The sequence below is a fragment of the Maylandia zebra genome, linkage group LG1, assembly GCF_041146795.1.
Source record: "Maylandia zebra isolate NMK-2024a linkage group LG1, Mzebra_GT3a, whole genome shotgun sequence".
Taxonomy (NCBI): Eukaryota; Metazoa; Chordata; class Actinopteri; order Cichliformes; family Cichlidae; genus Maylandia; species Maylandia zebra.
Window position 1 is genome coordinate 6,112,904 of NC_135167.1, and position 16,931 is coordinate 6,129,834.

Consider the following 16,931-nt stretch of genomic DNA (forward strand, 5'->3'; position numbering starts at 1 on the left):
TTGTCAAGTAGGTCCCCGAACTCCAATCCAGCTAATGTTTGACTCCCATCATTCACTTCATGAGCCATCAGTGCAGAGGAATAAACTGTCAGTATGCACAGGTCCAGGAGGAGCCTACAGCATGTAGTGCAGCTACGTACAAACCTTGTTTGCATAGTGATTACTCTAGTTTCTTGACATTAATATCATGAGACTCTCAGATTTCATGGAAACCTCTGAGTTTGCTTCATTTATTAACCACATTTGAATTTGTTGTGTAGCATCCTACATTTGATGAGATTATACTAACTATAGTATTCCAGCAGCACCATAAATTTGAATTGATTGGAAACTAATAACTCAAGATGCATAATTAAATGGCTTATGCAAATTTGTTTAGCTTTCAAAACTATAAATGTATTTTTCTTTCTTTTCTTAAAGACGCCACACGGTGGATGAATTTACTCATTAATTTACTGTGAAATTAGTGTACTTGCAAATGACGCATTCTCATGGTGGGGGTGGGGGTATATGCCTGACAGTATAGCACTATCCATTATGACATTTAAAAAATTTTTTTTTTTACAAAAGCAACAGTCACCCACAAGGGACAGGAGGGATAATATAGCAGCATTTATTTCTTATTAATTTACATTTTCACAAAGGCAGTTAATTTGGGCAACACATTTTCATCCTAGTGCTCAAAGGCAGAAAACTATATATTTGCAGTGTACAAGGTATTCAGAAATAGACCTGCAATCCTGTTCACAGTAGACTTCCAGAACAGCTCTCTTCCTCAAGCACGGTCACTTCTAACATGTTCAATGCATTCACATATGGTGACCAATTTCAGGTGGTGCAATGGCAAACTGGTCATCCAGAGGTTGACAGTGTTGCACGCTCAATCTCGGGGCCGTGCAGTTGGATGTATTCTGGTTATATTCATATATAAAATGCAGGCACCTATGTTATTCTGCATTTCCCCCCCCCCTGGTGTGACTGTAGCATTAACCAAATCTATTTAATATTGAAAGAATGTATGACATCATAATTTAATGAAGAAGTGTTACTGAGCACAGGCTGGAAGGAAGGCGACTAAGGTGGGTTTGTTCTTCAGCTTATGGACGTTGTGACTGATAAGCCTAGTCTTTAAAAATCATTGCTGCATGCGTTAAAATGCAAGCACCACAACCACTGGGAGTAAGGAGTATGTGTTTATTGAAGGACATGTTTGTTGTGGATTATCTTGCCTCAGAGATGATGATAAGATAGCTGAAGAGGTCAAGGCTGCGATTATCTATGCATACTGATTGCTGTGTTTGTCAGAAGTAGTAAGACGTTGGGTAAGAGCTTCAAAAGACACATTTAAACTCTATTTTTCTGTATAATTATCAGTAAGTTCTGCTGGGCTTAACTCTTTGCATTCACCCTCATCTACAAATGGCTTATTTCTCAAAAGCTCTAATCACAAAAAGCAATGGTGTCTCCCGTCCTCTCGTCCTTTTTCCATTTCGCTCTCATCTGAAGCCTGAACTTTGTAATCCTCTACTGGGTCAGGGACATTATTGCAGTACACTTTACCAATATAGTATAGTCTGCTCCAGCTAACTTTTCAAATGACGTTATAAACTAATGAAAACAGAGCAGGATAAAGAGAGAAAAAAAAGGTTAGAGAATTTTTTAGATGCCTTTTTAGATTTTTTTAGATCTCTTTCAGCTACCACAAACCTTAGAAGATTAGCATAACAGTGCCAGTGGCTTGATTAGTAAATTCTATATCATGCTTAGACTATAGGCCTATACACAACCATTCTCCCACAACTCTGGTCTGAATTGCTTCTTTTGAGTAAAAGGTACGAGGTTTCAGAGGATAGCCTTGACAGATCAGATGTAGCTGTTTTTGTTCACATACTTTATGAAATACCACCAACCTCCTCGTCTGCTTTGGATTCAGCAGCGCTCTGAAGTCCAACCTGCATCGGGCGTTGCTGTCTCTGTAAATTCTTTCCACTCAGATGCTCTCATCTAACCAAATATTTGTAATGCCCACAACTAGTCTATTTCAAGTCCCACTCCCCCTCCGCCTCTCTCTTTTCTCTCTCATCTCTCCATCTCTTCTCGTTCAACTGGGTATTTATAGCAGCTTTTCAGATGAAAGTCCTGCCAGTCCGCGTCACTCCTCCTCGCAGGAAAATGAATGTTGATTTAAGTGTTCAAAATAGGAGAACAGAAGAAGAGAGGGTGTGAGATGAGTGAAATGAATGGAACAATGAGCAGATGGAGGCAGCAGAAGGAATAAATTGAGAGTTGGAAGGTCATTTAGTATGAATGAGGCCATTTTCTCTTACTACTCAAGCTTAAAAAAAACCAAGTTGTTTATACTGCTTTAGAATGATATGTTTCTTATCTTATTAATGCTTAATTATTGATTCCGCTGTTCTTTTTTCCTCCTATTTTAAGACCTCAGACCTGCTAATAGGGAATTTTGGGAAATGAATGATCTTGAAAGCCAGTGTGACAATATACTTAAGTACCATGTAGTTCTACTGTTTGTGATGGCTGTAGGATTGACCCTAAGATGATTTCAGAGTTTGTTTGCTCTTGATGTCATTCAGACTGCTAAGCTCTTAGACATTTCAAGTCATTCATGACACTACAGTTCTATGAATTAGAATTTATGTTTCTCTATGTGTAATAGCTGAAGATATTAAGAATAGATTTTGCTCAGCAGAAAGTTGGCAAACCCAATAAATCTCAAGGAGGAGTCACTTTTAAATTAATTTTTTGTATGCTTAATTTAAATTTTAGGTTGTAAGCAATGTAGGTAACCTACTATCCAGCCTTTTCACTTTAAAAAGCTGTTGTCACTGCTGTCAAAGGCATCAGTTGCATCACCTACCATTTCAGGGTAAGAAACTTTATATCAGCATAAAACTAGAATTATCCTCTAGTAATACTTTTTCTCAATACTATTACTAATAATAATTACAGATTTCTTTGCGAAGCAGTCATTATGAGTTCTATTCCCCAGCCAGCTGGAGCCTTTCTGTGTATAGTTTGCATGTTCATAGGTTAGCCAGCTTCTACCAGAGTCCAAATGCATGCATGTTAGGTTAACTGGTATTCTAAATCAGCCATAGGTGTGAATGTGAGTGTGAATGGTTGTCTGTTTTTCTGTGTTAGCCCAGCAATAGAATGGCAGCTTGGTGTACCCCACCTCTCATCTACAGCCACCCACCACCACCATCCTGAACTGGATAAGCGAAAGAGATGGATGCATTATGAATTCCAAGACACTGTCACTGTGTGTGTTTGTGTCTTCATATCTGTGCCACGTGTTTGCTTTTATCTTTGTGCAGTTTAATGTCTATCGGCAGTTCCCAGAGCTGCACTCCTCCTGGTCTACGTTATGTCCAGGTCACAGGACAGATGGTCCCTCCAGACTCTTTCTCTCTGTCACTCTTGCTCTGTCTCGTGCACACTGTTACATGCTCACACAGATGAACATCACAACAAAGAGTACAAGGCTGTTGCTTCCTGCTGAAAAGAAATTTTATAGGCATTTCAGTGATTGCCAGAAAGTTTGGGATGCCGACTGAGATGGGAAGCAAGACCGAGAGAGAGAGCAATGCGGTCTCAGTGAAAGAAACGTAGTGTGAAAGTAAAAGACATGACCTTTTCCCTGTGTTGCCTTTTACACATGCAAGAAACTTTCTACCGGAATCCTCATGATAAAATATCTCCTTTTCTGGCATAGATGACAGAGTATGTCACTGTGCAGTTTACATGTAGCAGATTCTTCTTCTTGTTTCCAGGCATGAAGCAGCTTGTAGAGCTGTATGATTTATTCACAAACTTACATGGCCCATTTTCTGTTACGGCTTCGAATAAAAAATAATAAAATAAAAAAAGCAGTTATTAATTGCACTTTAGTCATTTGAGGTTCACCATTCATAGACTAAGTAGTGTTAGAGATGTCACGTTGACAAAAGCATAATGATTTATGAACCTTTTACATGTTTACAGATATAAACCCTGCATGTGGGTTGGGAACATTCACTTTATGCAGCAGTTAATCTAATTACATCTAATTTTATTAAGATAGTAATAAAGGTATTGTTTTGTTTTATTTTGAATTATTTTGAAAGATCTACTGTTTCTCTAAAAACCAATGTAGGTCCTGATCACCCAAAGTTGTGATAAGTTGTTATGCAAGTAAATTGGACACATAGTACAGTAGTACAATATACTAAGAACAAACTTAGTATATTGTACTAGCATCATTAGTGTGACTTTGAAAGTGTCAAAGCTTCAGAAGATGCCTATTTAAAGAGAATTTGCCACAAGCTGCTACAGAGTGCAGTTAGATAAACCAGTAAATGGCTTTACTTTCTAGGTATAACACAAAATATGAACCACTCTTAAACTGCTTTTGTATGCAGAGTGTAAGACTGTTTGTGTCAGCCACAGCCCTCACAGACTGGGATTATCCTCAGCTGTAATCACCCACCCTCAACTGTATCACATTCATAGACTGAATAAAATGTGCAAAGGTCAGCTTTAAAGTGTAATCTGCCTGAAGCAACTTGGAGATAATTACAAGTGTGTCTCCAGCGTGCACATCAGCATGTGCGTCTCAAGTAATTGAAAACAGCCAGATGACCTTCTAGATGAAACCTCACTTTCAGTCAGATCTTTGCTCCTGCAATTCTGAGGCTTTCCCAAACCTCCGTCACCATAACCTTTAACTTCAGCGGATAACTGCAAGTGAAATCAGACCAATGGATTAAAATGGGCCTACATCATCATTGCACTCTCATATACACAGAGATAATAATTTAATACCCATTAAGTCCAAGTGCTGTCCACTGTTTACCTTCTCAGATAAAAAATAAATGCTACAAAGCGAATACGATATTTGCAGTATGACTATTTTCTCTATTTTATCTCTCCAGCATGAATATTTCTCTGTGTTGTGCCTTGGGCTGTATCAGCATGCTTCTAAGCAATATTCCAGCCTTTCCACCCCTGTCACTCATATAAAATGTTCAGAACAACCATTTTCAAGGTGTATGAGTCAGCGAGCACTAACACGCCACAGCAGTGACAAGCTCCCACCCTTCCTCGGAGACTTCAGAGATGGGTCCCAATGCAGAAATTGATTTATTCCGAGGACCTAGAAATTAGTATGTATTGCTTCCTATTGACTATAAATCAACCAGATAGCATATTAATAATTAGTAATATATATAATTTTTGGAGGGTACCTTATTGTGTTTTCTTGATTCTGGGTTGTCTTTTTACTGCCACTGAGCTAGAAACAAAAATATTATGAATCCCTTTCACAGTTTCTTTACTTAGCAATATATAAACTGCTGGTGGTTGGTGGTTTCATTTAGTCGGGCATAGTTTTTCCTTACCCACATACTTTTTGAGATTCAGGGCATGGTTTGCCAATAATAAAGGTATATACCATTTTTGACTCAGTAGAGAGATTTTTATTTTATTTTTTTTGCTTTTGTTTTGCCAACTGTTATTTACTCCCAAGAAAATATGGTCATTATTTTAAATGTCTAATCAGCCTTCTGTTTAGAATAACATTAATTGTTTTTCCCCCAAATTGGAGTCAGAAATGTTTTTTAGATAAACAGAATCTCCAAACATCTGCTGATCTCTCTGAATTTAGCTTTTGTTTGCCTGTGTCAACATTTAGAGGACATTAATGTGTAGACATGTTAATACCAGTCAGATCTCCCACTATAGTGTGCTTTTGAAAAAGGGCTAAACTCTTCTCTGATAATGAACTATGTGGAGTGTTTTTGTTTGGTGTTTCTATTAGAGAGCAGAGTGTGGCGTGGGCAGCAGTTAGCAGCACTAACTGTCTCCTTCTGATCTTTTAGCTCTGACCAGCTGCCGGAGTATAAAAAAAAAACAACAACAAAAAAACGACTCATCAGACGTCTAAAACCAGCAGAAGGCTTTTTGAGCTAAATGCTATCTTTTGCACACAGAAACACTGTGACTGCTTTTGGAAAAGGTGGCCCCATTAATAAATTAGTTTTTGGTTTGTCCAAAAGTGAATTCTATGAAGTCGATAAGACCACTTTTAATTGCGAAAATTGAATTTGTTGTAGATTTCTCCCTATACTTTGCAAATAAATCAGTCTAGTCCTACTGTTCTAAATGTGAAGGTATCAGGAGGTTCACATGAGAGTGTTAATGCACAATCCTCCACCCATTTATTATCCTAACAGCTTATCTAGTTCAGGGTCTCAGGAGAGCTGGAACCAGAATACAACCTAAATGAGAGAAACTTCAGGCCAAAGCCGTTACGTTTAATAGTGCACTAAGTTTTCATGCAGTCTCTGTTGAGTGTGTGCCATGGGGGGCTAAAAGCATAACCTAGAATGTCCTTCAATGTCAGCAGCTCCCAGGTGAAATTTCACACACAAGAGCCCTGTCTGGGTTGAAACTCAGGTCCCTCGTGCTGTGAAGCACTGGTCCTAGCATCAAGCCACAATTCTTTAAAAAAAAATCCAAATTTTTCCAAAATTAATTCCATCCATTTTCTTCTGTTTATCTGGAGCCTGGTCTTGGGGGCAGCAGCCTAAGCAGAGAAGCCCAGAACTCCCTCCTGCTGGCCACCTCCTCCAGCTTGTCTGGTAAAACACCAAGGCATCCTCCTGGTGGGACATGCCTGGTAGACCTCGCACAGGAGGCATCTTGGTCAGATACCCGAAACACCTCAACTGATAAAGGCATCAGAGCCACATCATTTGCGTAAAACAGAGACGAGATTCACACACTGTCCAAGTGGAAGCCTTCCGTCACTTGGCTATGCCAAGAAATTCTGTCTATGACAATTATGACCAGAATTGGTGACAAAGGACAGCCCCGGCTGAGTCCAGCATCCACTGAGAATGAATCAGACTTATTGCCGGCTATACAGACCTAGTTCTTGCAACGGTTGTATAAGGATAGAATGGCATGTAGCAACGGGCCAGACACCCTATACTCCGTGAGCACCCATCACTCTGAGGGACGCAGTCTCCAAGTCCACAAAACACACGTAAACTAGTTGGGCACACTCCCATGCCACATGAAGTATCCTCAAGAGGGTAAAGAGCTGGTCTGTACCGTACTATAGACATACAACTTCACCGAAGTGAAGTCGGTGCTCTTACGGAAGAACAATTTCTGAATTTGCACTGCATGAAGTTCCCACCATGGGAAAAAGGTAACTTCTACAACACATGACCTTTAAAAAATGGTTCTTGGTTTTCTCTCCAGCCCGCTGCGGTGTTCTGAGCTGCTGTTGCACATACATCTCCACAAAACGAGTAACATTAGTGAACCAATACAGGCAGTTAAATGGTGATGGCTCTCATAACCATACTTCATGTCGCACGCAGATTTGCTACCAACTCAACTTAACTTGGTCCACTCAGATGACACAGTTCACTTTTTTGCATCTATTAATATTGTCATTGTTATGGGCTCATTCTAAACAAACTTAACAAAGCTTTAATTGTATATAATCGTTTGGTATAATTAGCTGGGAAATTATAGTTTTGGGGTTGAGACCGAGCTGTTCTCCACTTTTCTTCCAGTTGTTGTACTGTTTCTCCCCATCAGCTGCAGAGGGTAGAGGACAGAGGGCAGGATGATGCCATAGCGCTGTCAGCAAGTTGAATGTTAAAAAGTTAAGAACCACTACTGTGAAAGGGAACTTTTGCTGTTTAATTGTAGGTAATTTTCTACCAGTAAATGGAATATTTACTGTCCTGAAAACGATTTTCCATGTATTCGTGAGAGCGAGAAAAATATAGACTAACAAGCAACACAATGAGTCTAACAACATCTTGTGATGGGGTTGTGTGCATATTGTATGCCTCTTGGATTTCCCACATCATCCTGACAAAGAAAAAACATCATTTCTTTTTTCTCTTGTCTTATGAAGGAATGACTAAAGGATAACAAACTACATTGTCTTCTTTGTGCTACCCACAGATGGGTCCACAGTTATTTGGTTTTTTGGGCATCTCTAAAACACAGAATAGGATGCCATCTTTCAAAAACCAGCTTCTCTTTACAGTACACTCATGTTTCCTGGTACCTTTTTCCAGATGAAATCGTGGGACGTTCTTAAATGGCAAGTTAGTGTAAGAATTTATACACTGAGTATAGATTGTATACAAAGTCAGTAATGTGCTGATTGCTGTGATAAATTCCTATTTTTATTTGATGAGTCAAAGCAAATTAATGACCATATGCCTGCTCTCTCATACACAGACACAGGAGAGCAATCAGCCTTTACACGTTCCTTTGGGCTTTTTTCTCTTTTCCTCATTTTGTACATCAAAGCCATAGTGTTTTACTGAATGCCACCAGAGATGCTCTCTCCATGGGAACACACAACTGCTGCTGTTAAGCATAAAGATAATAGCCCCTTCTTTGCTCACCCATATACTTTGAAAACTAATTAAATCTTCCTTATTAAGGCTTTAGGGCCCTCTCAGGGATTGAGCATGAGTACGAATGTGTATGTGCAGTGTTTGTGTGCCATGGAGAGACAGAGATGGAGGAAAAAAATGTGTATTTGTTTTGCCAACTCGATGAGAAAGATTGTAAAGTCTGTGGAAGATGCTGTATAAAGAAAGGAAGGCAGGAATGAGAGCTTCCTACATGAGTAATAACTCCACCTCAGTGATTGCAGTCAGTTGTCAGCCTGTACAGATGTTGCTTAGGGAAAGCAGTCATCAGAATATATCAGTGGCAGCTTGTGAAAATCCTTTCTGCTCTAAACTATAGAATTCAAATAGAAAGTTGGGAATAATATTTCTTTGTTGCTTTCTTTCCTAATTGCCTTTTCACCATTTGATAGTAGGGTATAACTTGAAAAATATTTTCACTTTCACACAAATTATATGTTTCTATCCAGTTGGTCATAATTTACTGCGGGAAAAAGAACTGCTTGTGTAGGTGTTTTTTTTTCTTGCCTCTAATCATCCAGGCAGCTGCTTAAACCCCAAACTGGACAGCAGTTTCCAGCGTTTAATTTGTTTTATTAAGCCATTTGCCTCAGTTAACTAATTTTACCTTGAAGCATCTTGCTCTCCACTTTGCTCAGGAAAAATATAGATTCATTTTCGGTTGTGTACAAAAGCTTTTAGGACATTATTGATGAAGCATGGCATGAAGCTACTGAAACTTAACATTAGACAAACAAAGCAGAAAGATCCCTTACCATATCAACACAAAATCTGTATAACTTCCATTCCCCATACTTAAATTTAGCAAGTAATGCAATGATGCCAGTGAAGAGCAGACATCCTGCACATTTTTACAACCTTTTACTGTGACAACTGGAGCTAAAATGCTGATTCCTTGAATCAGATAGTGCCGCTTTTCGTTAGACCACGCTACTTTCATAGACACAACAATAGTGAAGCAGATCAACCAGTACCCCACTGCCTCTCTGTACTCAGGTAGGCTTCGCATTCACAGGAAGACGCACATATGATCTCCATTCGACCCTCGATTTGCGACCCTCAACGAGACGCTGCGTCCTGCTGGCCTCGAGTGTTTGATGTTAAAATGTTCCTCCTCGGTTTTATAAGAGCCCCCCCTGTTGCATGTCACACTGCACCTTCCACTGGGCTGCATTACATAGCTGTGTGTGTGTGAGTGTCTGTCTGTGTCTGTGTGTACATGTCCCATGTACCCATGCGATGTAGCAGTGTGAGGTGAGAGGGAGCTATTTCTGGAATATGAAATGAGGTCACAGACAGAGGCAGCTAAACTTAAGTGATTTCTGTTGTACCTCAAACACTATATGAGAGCACTTCACAGTGTCCTACACACCACCTTACTACTTGTTACTGCTGATTGCAGATAGTTTTATTTAAAACTGATATTGTCTATGAAGATGCACGTTCAGATGTCATAATAATCTTTGCAAAGCTGAGGAAATCAACAATGGGAAAGGATAAGCCTTGAGGATGTGTAGCAAATCTGCAAGACACACACTCAGACACACATGTGTGTAAACCTCTTCAGGCTATAGGTCAATGAGTGTAATAGAATAATGTAGTTAACCTCTGCTTGAGGTTGTTCCTAACTACAGTCACAAAATACCTTATTGTGTTATCAATTCTGTCTCACTCTGCAATAAACACGTGTTTTATGAGAGAAGAAAAAACAAATAAACAAATTATAAGTACATTCTTGATTCAGCAACAATTATGAAATATAATTATCTTGTTTCTACATGACAAGAATCAGATAAATTGGCTGTTTTCTTTTTTTCATTATAAAATTTACCATCTCTGTCAATTTCTAGCTAATTGTAATGAATTGCAAGTCTTTCTTTATATTAGAAGGAAATGTCCTCTTCTGATATTAATACTAGATTCTTGCAAAATATACAAAGCCAGTGTAAAAGTGTTGACAACTCTATACTCAAGCTACTTGAACTAACTTTAGCTTCACAGGCTGTCAGCAAGAGGTGCTTCACAGCCTGAATCCTTCACATTCAGGGCTTTTAAAATGATGAGCTGAAAACAGAGTGAAGGACTTTAAACTGACAGTTTCCAAATAAAATCTGCTAGCCATTTATAGATTACACCGATTAAATTATCTTCAATTACATGCCAAGATATTAAGTACAGTGGTAGTTGCTAAGTGGGATAATTTGTCTTTTGTGCAGTCTTTTAGTTTAGTTTCTCTTTATCAGTTAACTTCAACAGAAAAAAGATAAATCAAAGATAAATCACTCATTGCTTTTAAAACACCACCAATACCAGGTGCACTTGCACAGCTTGTAAAACTTTTCAGGGTCCTTGACACAGAGTTTACTCCTAACATTTATTCCCTGGATTCATGTTATCACAATATCTTGTGGCCACAGCACTTTTTGTTGAAGATGGCTTCCGTTATGCTTGGGGTCCTCATCCTGGTGGAAAATGACTTCCAAATGTTCTTCTGAACATTTGTGAGTCTCTTCATTCTGACAAAATCCTCAATAAAGTTTTTCAGAATTAAAGTCCCAAACTTGCCAGAAACGAGTCTGATCCTTCAGCATTGCCTGCAGACACTCTGTCTTGTAGGCACCTTAGCATATAAACCGTCTTCTGTGAGGGCAGATGTTTCAGATTTTGACTTGTCAGTTCAAAGCACCTGCTGCCATTTTTCACACCCCACTTCTTTTTTCTGTGCATTTCTATGTCATGAGTTTTTTTGCACAGAGAAAGGGAGAAAGAGAAAAGGCTCTTTGGGTGCAAGTCTTTCATTAAAACCACTTCTGACTACTCTTGTGCAAGTTGTTGATGGCTGTGTCAGTCTTTCATCCTTTCTTTTTAAGGCCTCTCAATCTTGTTTATTTCTTTGTGCTTCTGTAGAAAAGCTTTAACCACACATCTGTCTAACACATACCTGTCTCTCTGTAAAGTTTTTGGAATTGCTTCTGTCTCGTTTCTGTGCTTACTCTTTCCGTAGTGTCAAATGCTTCACTGTCCTTTAGCTATTTTTTTCCCTAGCAAAGCCTTTTCTCATTCAATTAATAATGGTTCAGCCTGCATATTTTGTTTTTTAGCATATGCTTCCTATGTCTAGATAACTGTAGATTAATGCAGAGTCTGGCATTTCCTATTGCCAAGCTAATGTATATCCAACAGTCAGAGATAAATGATTGTTTTTGAAAATGACAGAATGACTTTTTCAAACAAAAACTTACAATGCTGGTTGAAAGATTCTCCCTTTGCAAAGTCATCATTTCAGTTACTTTAATTATAATGAGCCGAGCTCCCAGACATTTGTTTATCTTGGCTTGCTGTCAGCTTGTTTTTCTCTTCTTGATGTGAAAAAACTTTCTACTTGTAGTTATGGGGCATCATGTACCTGCAAACTGGTCAGAGTCACACTCAACACTTAAACCAATGTTTGCACAGTTTTATGAGTACTTTATTGCATCACTAAGCATGGCCAAATAAAAATTTGATTCTTAATATTTTTTTTGCAATTAAATGTAAATAATGTATTTTTAGTGTCCGTGCTGAATTTTAATTAAATATGTTAAACTTAAAGTTCAAGTCAGTATAGCATCGCATTCATTTGCCCACTCACATAAAGCAGAGCAGCAATTAATCCTTTTGCTTATACAAAGCTCACTGCTCTTCACCTTGTTGATGCCTTGATGAGTTCCATCACATTAAGTTTTACTGTTGCTGTCTGTATATATGTGTGTGTGTGTGTGTGTGTGTGTGTGTGTGTGTGTGTGTGTGTGTGTGTGTGTGTGTGTGTGGCTCTCTGTTTCTATCTATCAGTATGCACCACGACTAAGCAGCTGCCAAGAGCTTAGCAGGCTGTTGCTAGGCAATGCCATTTAAAATCCATCTTACTCTGTATGTTGGAAACAGGGTAGCTGCATTTGTCTCTCGGTTTTTGTTGTTAATACCAGAGTGGAAACTGTAGTAGCATGAGACTTTTGGCTTGTTAGTCCTGCACAGTATTTTCTTTGCTAAGTTTTGCTTTGTTTGCAGGAGGCTGGTTTGAACTCAAATGACACCCTAAATGAAGTAAATTATGCAGCTTTCTTGGAAATTGCTAAGTAATGTAATGACTGAGGGTGTTTGTCATTTTGATGATTAGTGTCAAAAGTTGTCATTGTACCACATTCTAGTATTTCTTACCACATATTGTCACAGCACAATGGTGTTATTGCTGTTTTCTGTCGGTTAAAACAACACAGTAGAAATGAGGCTATTCCCAGGTTATAATGTTTCACATTTACTGTCCTCAAAATCCAGTTTTTGATTGGACAGTCTTGAGTAAACTCCATTGCTGTATACTTTTTCACTTTTTTTTTTAAACTTTTTTGTCTATTCTTCATTTAGTATTTGTCTGTAAAGATCACGTGTAATCCGATTTCTATTTGGCTGTACTTAGCACACAGTCATAGGCATAAAAATGTAGGTGATCAGTTTAGTTGAACTGATTTGTGAAAAGCACAATAAACCAGAAGTCTAGTAACTCAGTAAATCCAAATTACTTTATTATTATAGTGCAAGCATCAAGATGTTAACGAGTAGATTTTTATCCAGTATAATTTCTACCCTCTGTCATAGATGTCACAGCTAAAGCTGATTTACAAGCCACTAGTTTTACAATTTTTTTAAATAAACAAAATTATTGAACAAGTCCAGTGATTGGTTGCATATAATATTTATTTGCTATTTTTGTATCATAAGTTCATCAGTAATTTGGGTAAAGTATTTCAGTTTTGTTATTTTTAAGTCAATTAGACCATGGTGACACTATGGCACCCATTTGATACCCATCTCTACAAAAATTAACTTTAGCTATCAAACTTCTCTGACCTGACAGGGTGTAATTTCCCCCTCAATCTATCACAGCTAGGGTAAGCTCCAGCCCGTCTGCAACCCTGAAATGGATACGTGAATTTTGCTTCACAGATTGTGATTTTCTTTTGTAATGAAAACCTTGTTTGACATATTGGTGAACAAAACAATTTGGTGGTTGTTATTTGATAAGCTTGTGAAGAAAAAGTCAAGTAAGGCAAGACTCAGAAGAAAGCTGACTTTGTAAAGTGTGTGAGGACAAAGATGCAGCCAGACACAGACAGTGAGGATGAAAGAGTGAGTGACAGCAGGCGGACCGTGTAGAGGAGTGACACTACCAAAGGATGTACTTTGACTTTGATTGTGTCGTTGTGAGTTACTGCCTGTGTTCATCACCACAGTGGCTAGCAGAATGAGAAATCACAGCCCCTCGGGGCCAGGACAACATATCGCTGTCTCACTGTCACTTCGTCTACGTGGACCTGCCCACTCGTTCCCTTCGTTCACCTTTCGTCCGTGTCTTTCGGGGGTTTTTCCTGTTGCTGTCAGTCTTTCAGTCTCTCTTATTGTCAGCTGGTCAATAAGTTGGAGGACTGCTACATCGGAATCATTGCAACTGGAGATTCCCACAGTGATTGCATCAACAGGGTTATTTCCTTCCTTCAGAGTGGGTTAATAGTATTATATAATTGTTTTCAAAGGCTACAGAGAACTCTACTAGTACCAGTACTATTTGCCCTCATTAAAACTTGTCTGTGAAAGAGTTCTTTATTTGTTATATATTTTTACTATATAGAAATCAGACACACAAAAGCAGAATGCATAATCATAAACACAGGATTTAAAAAATAATAATAAAATTAATTGCAAATAGGTAAACCAGATCATAAGTAGTTACATAATATTTAGGATTAAAAGAACCATCCTAATCTAAGTCTAGATTTTATGAAGGTTTTACAGTTCAACAGTATACTGATTTATCTTCACTCTTCATCAATAAAAAATATCTATATTTTTGGCTAGTAGACATTCTAATCTGCAGCAGGTCTACTCAAAAAGACAACATGCTCTGGATTAGGCACAAAAACATGCTAGGCAAGGTGTGAATTTGGAGGATGAATGTATGATGGGTTAGAAGATAGACCAGCTGCTGAAATCATGTATTCTAATATGGGTGAAAAGTAGCATAAACAACGAATTTTTTATGATTGGATCAATTTGATTAGCGAGTGATTTAGATGGTGTGAAAGCAGATTAAATGGTAAGGTTTCTTCACACAAAACAACACAAAATGTTTTAGGGTTGATAGACTATGAAAGAGAGACTACATATAGCTACGTGGTTACAGTCTGCAATGTACTAGGTGAGATTGTCTGCATACAACAAAATTGTACGGTACAATTACCCTGTTGTAAAAACACATTTGAGAGTGGATTTATAATCATATAAATATGAGATACGACTAATACTGACCTAAAATATGGAAATTAAATTGTCTATCCTTATTATTTTAAAGGTTTTTTTTAATCTTTTGGTTTTTTGTGTTTTGTTTTTTAAAGTTATAATGAAATAAATAGTTAGGTAAATTATACCCTATAAATAAAGGGACAGTAGGTCATTTCACCAAAGAAAGAAGAAGGGAGTCTTTCCTTGGCACTGTAATGTCGTTATTATCAAAACAAAAAGAGAAATTTGAAATGCACCCACACACACTGTTAAAATGTCTTGTAGCCATGTGTTAGTCCTTGGAGTTATGAAAGGCAGAAATGTGGAACAAAAGCGTATGATTGGTTGGACTGAGGTGGAGGGAGAAGCAGAAGGGCCGATAAGATGAAATGAAATGAACAGAAAAGGAAAAAAAGAGAGAGATGAAGAAGAAGTTGGCCAGGTTAGCTTAGTCATTCAGCTTTAGGGAATTGAGTAGATGGAAGAATGAGTGGATGGACAGAGGAAAGGGACAAAGGTGGATAGGTAACAGTGGTGCCTCTGAGCTTTTGAGGTTGAGGGAGAGAAGTTGGTGTGATCAGTTGGTCAGCCTCCTGCCAACTCACCACCCCTCTGGAGGCCAATTAGAGAGAAGGTGGATAGAGCCTGAAATAGTGTAAGACTCCCCACAAGCACATACACACACAAGAAAACAGAGCTGACACTGGGTTCATACAATAATGGAATCTCTCAAGCACACTACCTCAGATACACACACATATTAGTGTCGGTACAGGCTCAATATTCAATTCAATTGAAATTTTTTGAGTTCAGTTTTATTTCTAAAGCGCCAAATCACAGCAACAGGTGACTCAAATGTTTTATATCATAAGGTAAAGACCTTATAATATGCAATTAGGGTATTTATAAAATAAGTCTTGCCATGCATTTAATGTCATGTTTTTGTTAACTGTCAGTTTTTATTTAAACATTTTATTACCAATATAGGATGAAGAAGCTGTGATCAATATGACATTATTACAAATTAAACAGCATGATGACTCAGTTGTTAACTAGCAGGATGGGTGTGGTTTGTATTCACTTCCTGGTTAAAGAAAAGCTAAAAAAAAAAGAAAAAAAAAGCAATAATAATAATAACTGACTTCACTCATTGGTGCATAATTGTCTGCAGAAGAATTTGATGCCATGAAATAAGAAGAATGGACATTTCTCTCCTGGTATTGAGTAACCCCATTAAAACTAATCTCATTTCAGTAAAACTATATATTTTAACCTCACAGGAACATCACAGAAAAACCTGTTACTACTCTTCAATATTTTGTTGTTGTGTTCTTTTCAACTAATGTGGCAAGAATTTAACAGCCTGTGTAGTGAGGTTGAAAAAGCAAAATCAATGCTAAATGTCTGAAAGATAGAAATAAAGAAGGAAGAAAGTGTTGATTTTGGACCCTATCCTTAAAATAATTACCCCTTGGACATTAGACATTGAAAGTCAAATTTTTCACATTTTTCATTTTAATTTTTTGAATAGTACTGATGGTTTGAAGGTGCTATTTTTTGTTATGATCAATGCATTTAATGAAAACAATCTTTCTTTAATAAAGTTTATTGCATTCAAATTAAAATATAAAATCAAACTGGTGTAACTTCAGGACCATGGACAGCGCACACCATTTTCACTGTGATCTCTTGAGCTGGGCTCTAACAGAAGAATCCTTTTAGTGGTGGAGACAAATTCAGCTCCCTTCACTTTGAGAATATGTGAGATACAGATTACAGATACACAAGACTCCCCCACAAATCTGCAAATCCTTTTTACTTTTTTTAGCTGAATAAATCCAGCATAGAACAATTGTGGCAGTACTTTAAACAACACCAGTCACAGAGTATAGCTACAGTACAACACTGTGCTTGTTCTTTTGCAAATGGATAGAACTTGGTCCCTGTATGGGTTATTTAGCCTGTCACAACCAGTCACTAAAGTTTACATGCACTGCCACTATCTTTGAAGGTGAAGTTGGAGTTGGTGAGGGTGCTCAACCATTCAAGTTCGAAGTCCAACTTAACAAGGCGTTAGAGTTGAAAAGGTCTTCCAATTTCAAATGGAATGCACCAAAACATTTATATTACATTGATTAAATGAAATAC

General features: G+C 37.9%; 1 protein-coding gene across 1 annotated transcript in view; it reads left to right on the plus strand.

Moving 5' to 3' along the window:
• Positions 1 to 16,931, plus strand: part of itfg1 (integrin alpha FG-GAP repeat containing 1) — a 167,074-nt gene that overhangs the window by 73,850 nt on the left and 76,293 nt on the right. The gene's annotated exons all lie outside the window — the stretch shown is intronic.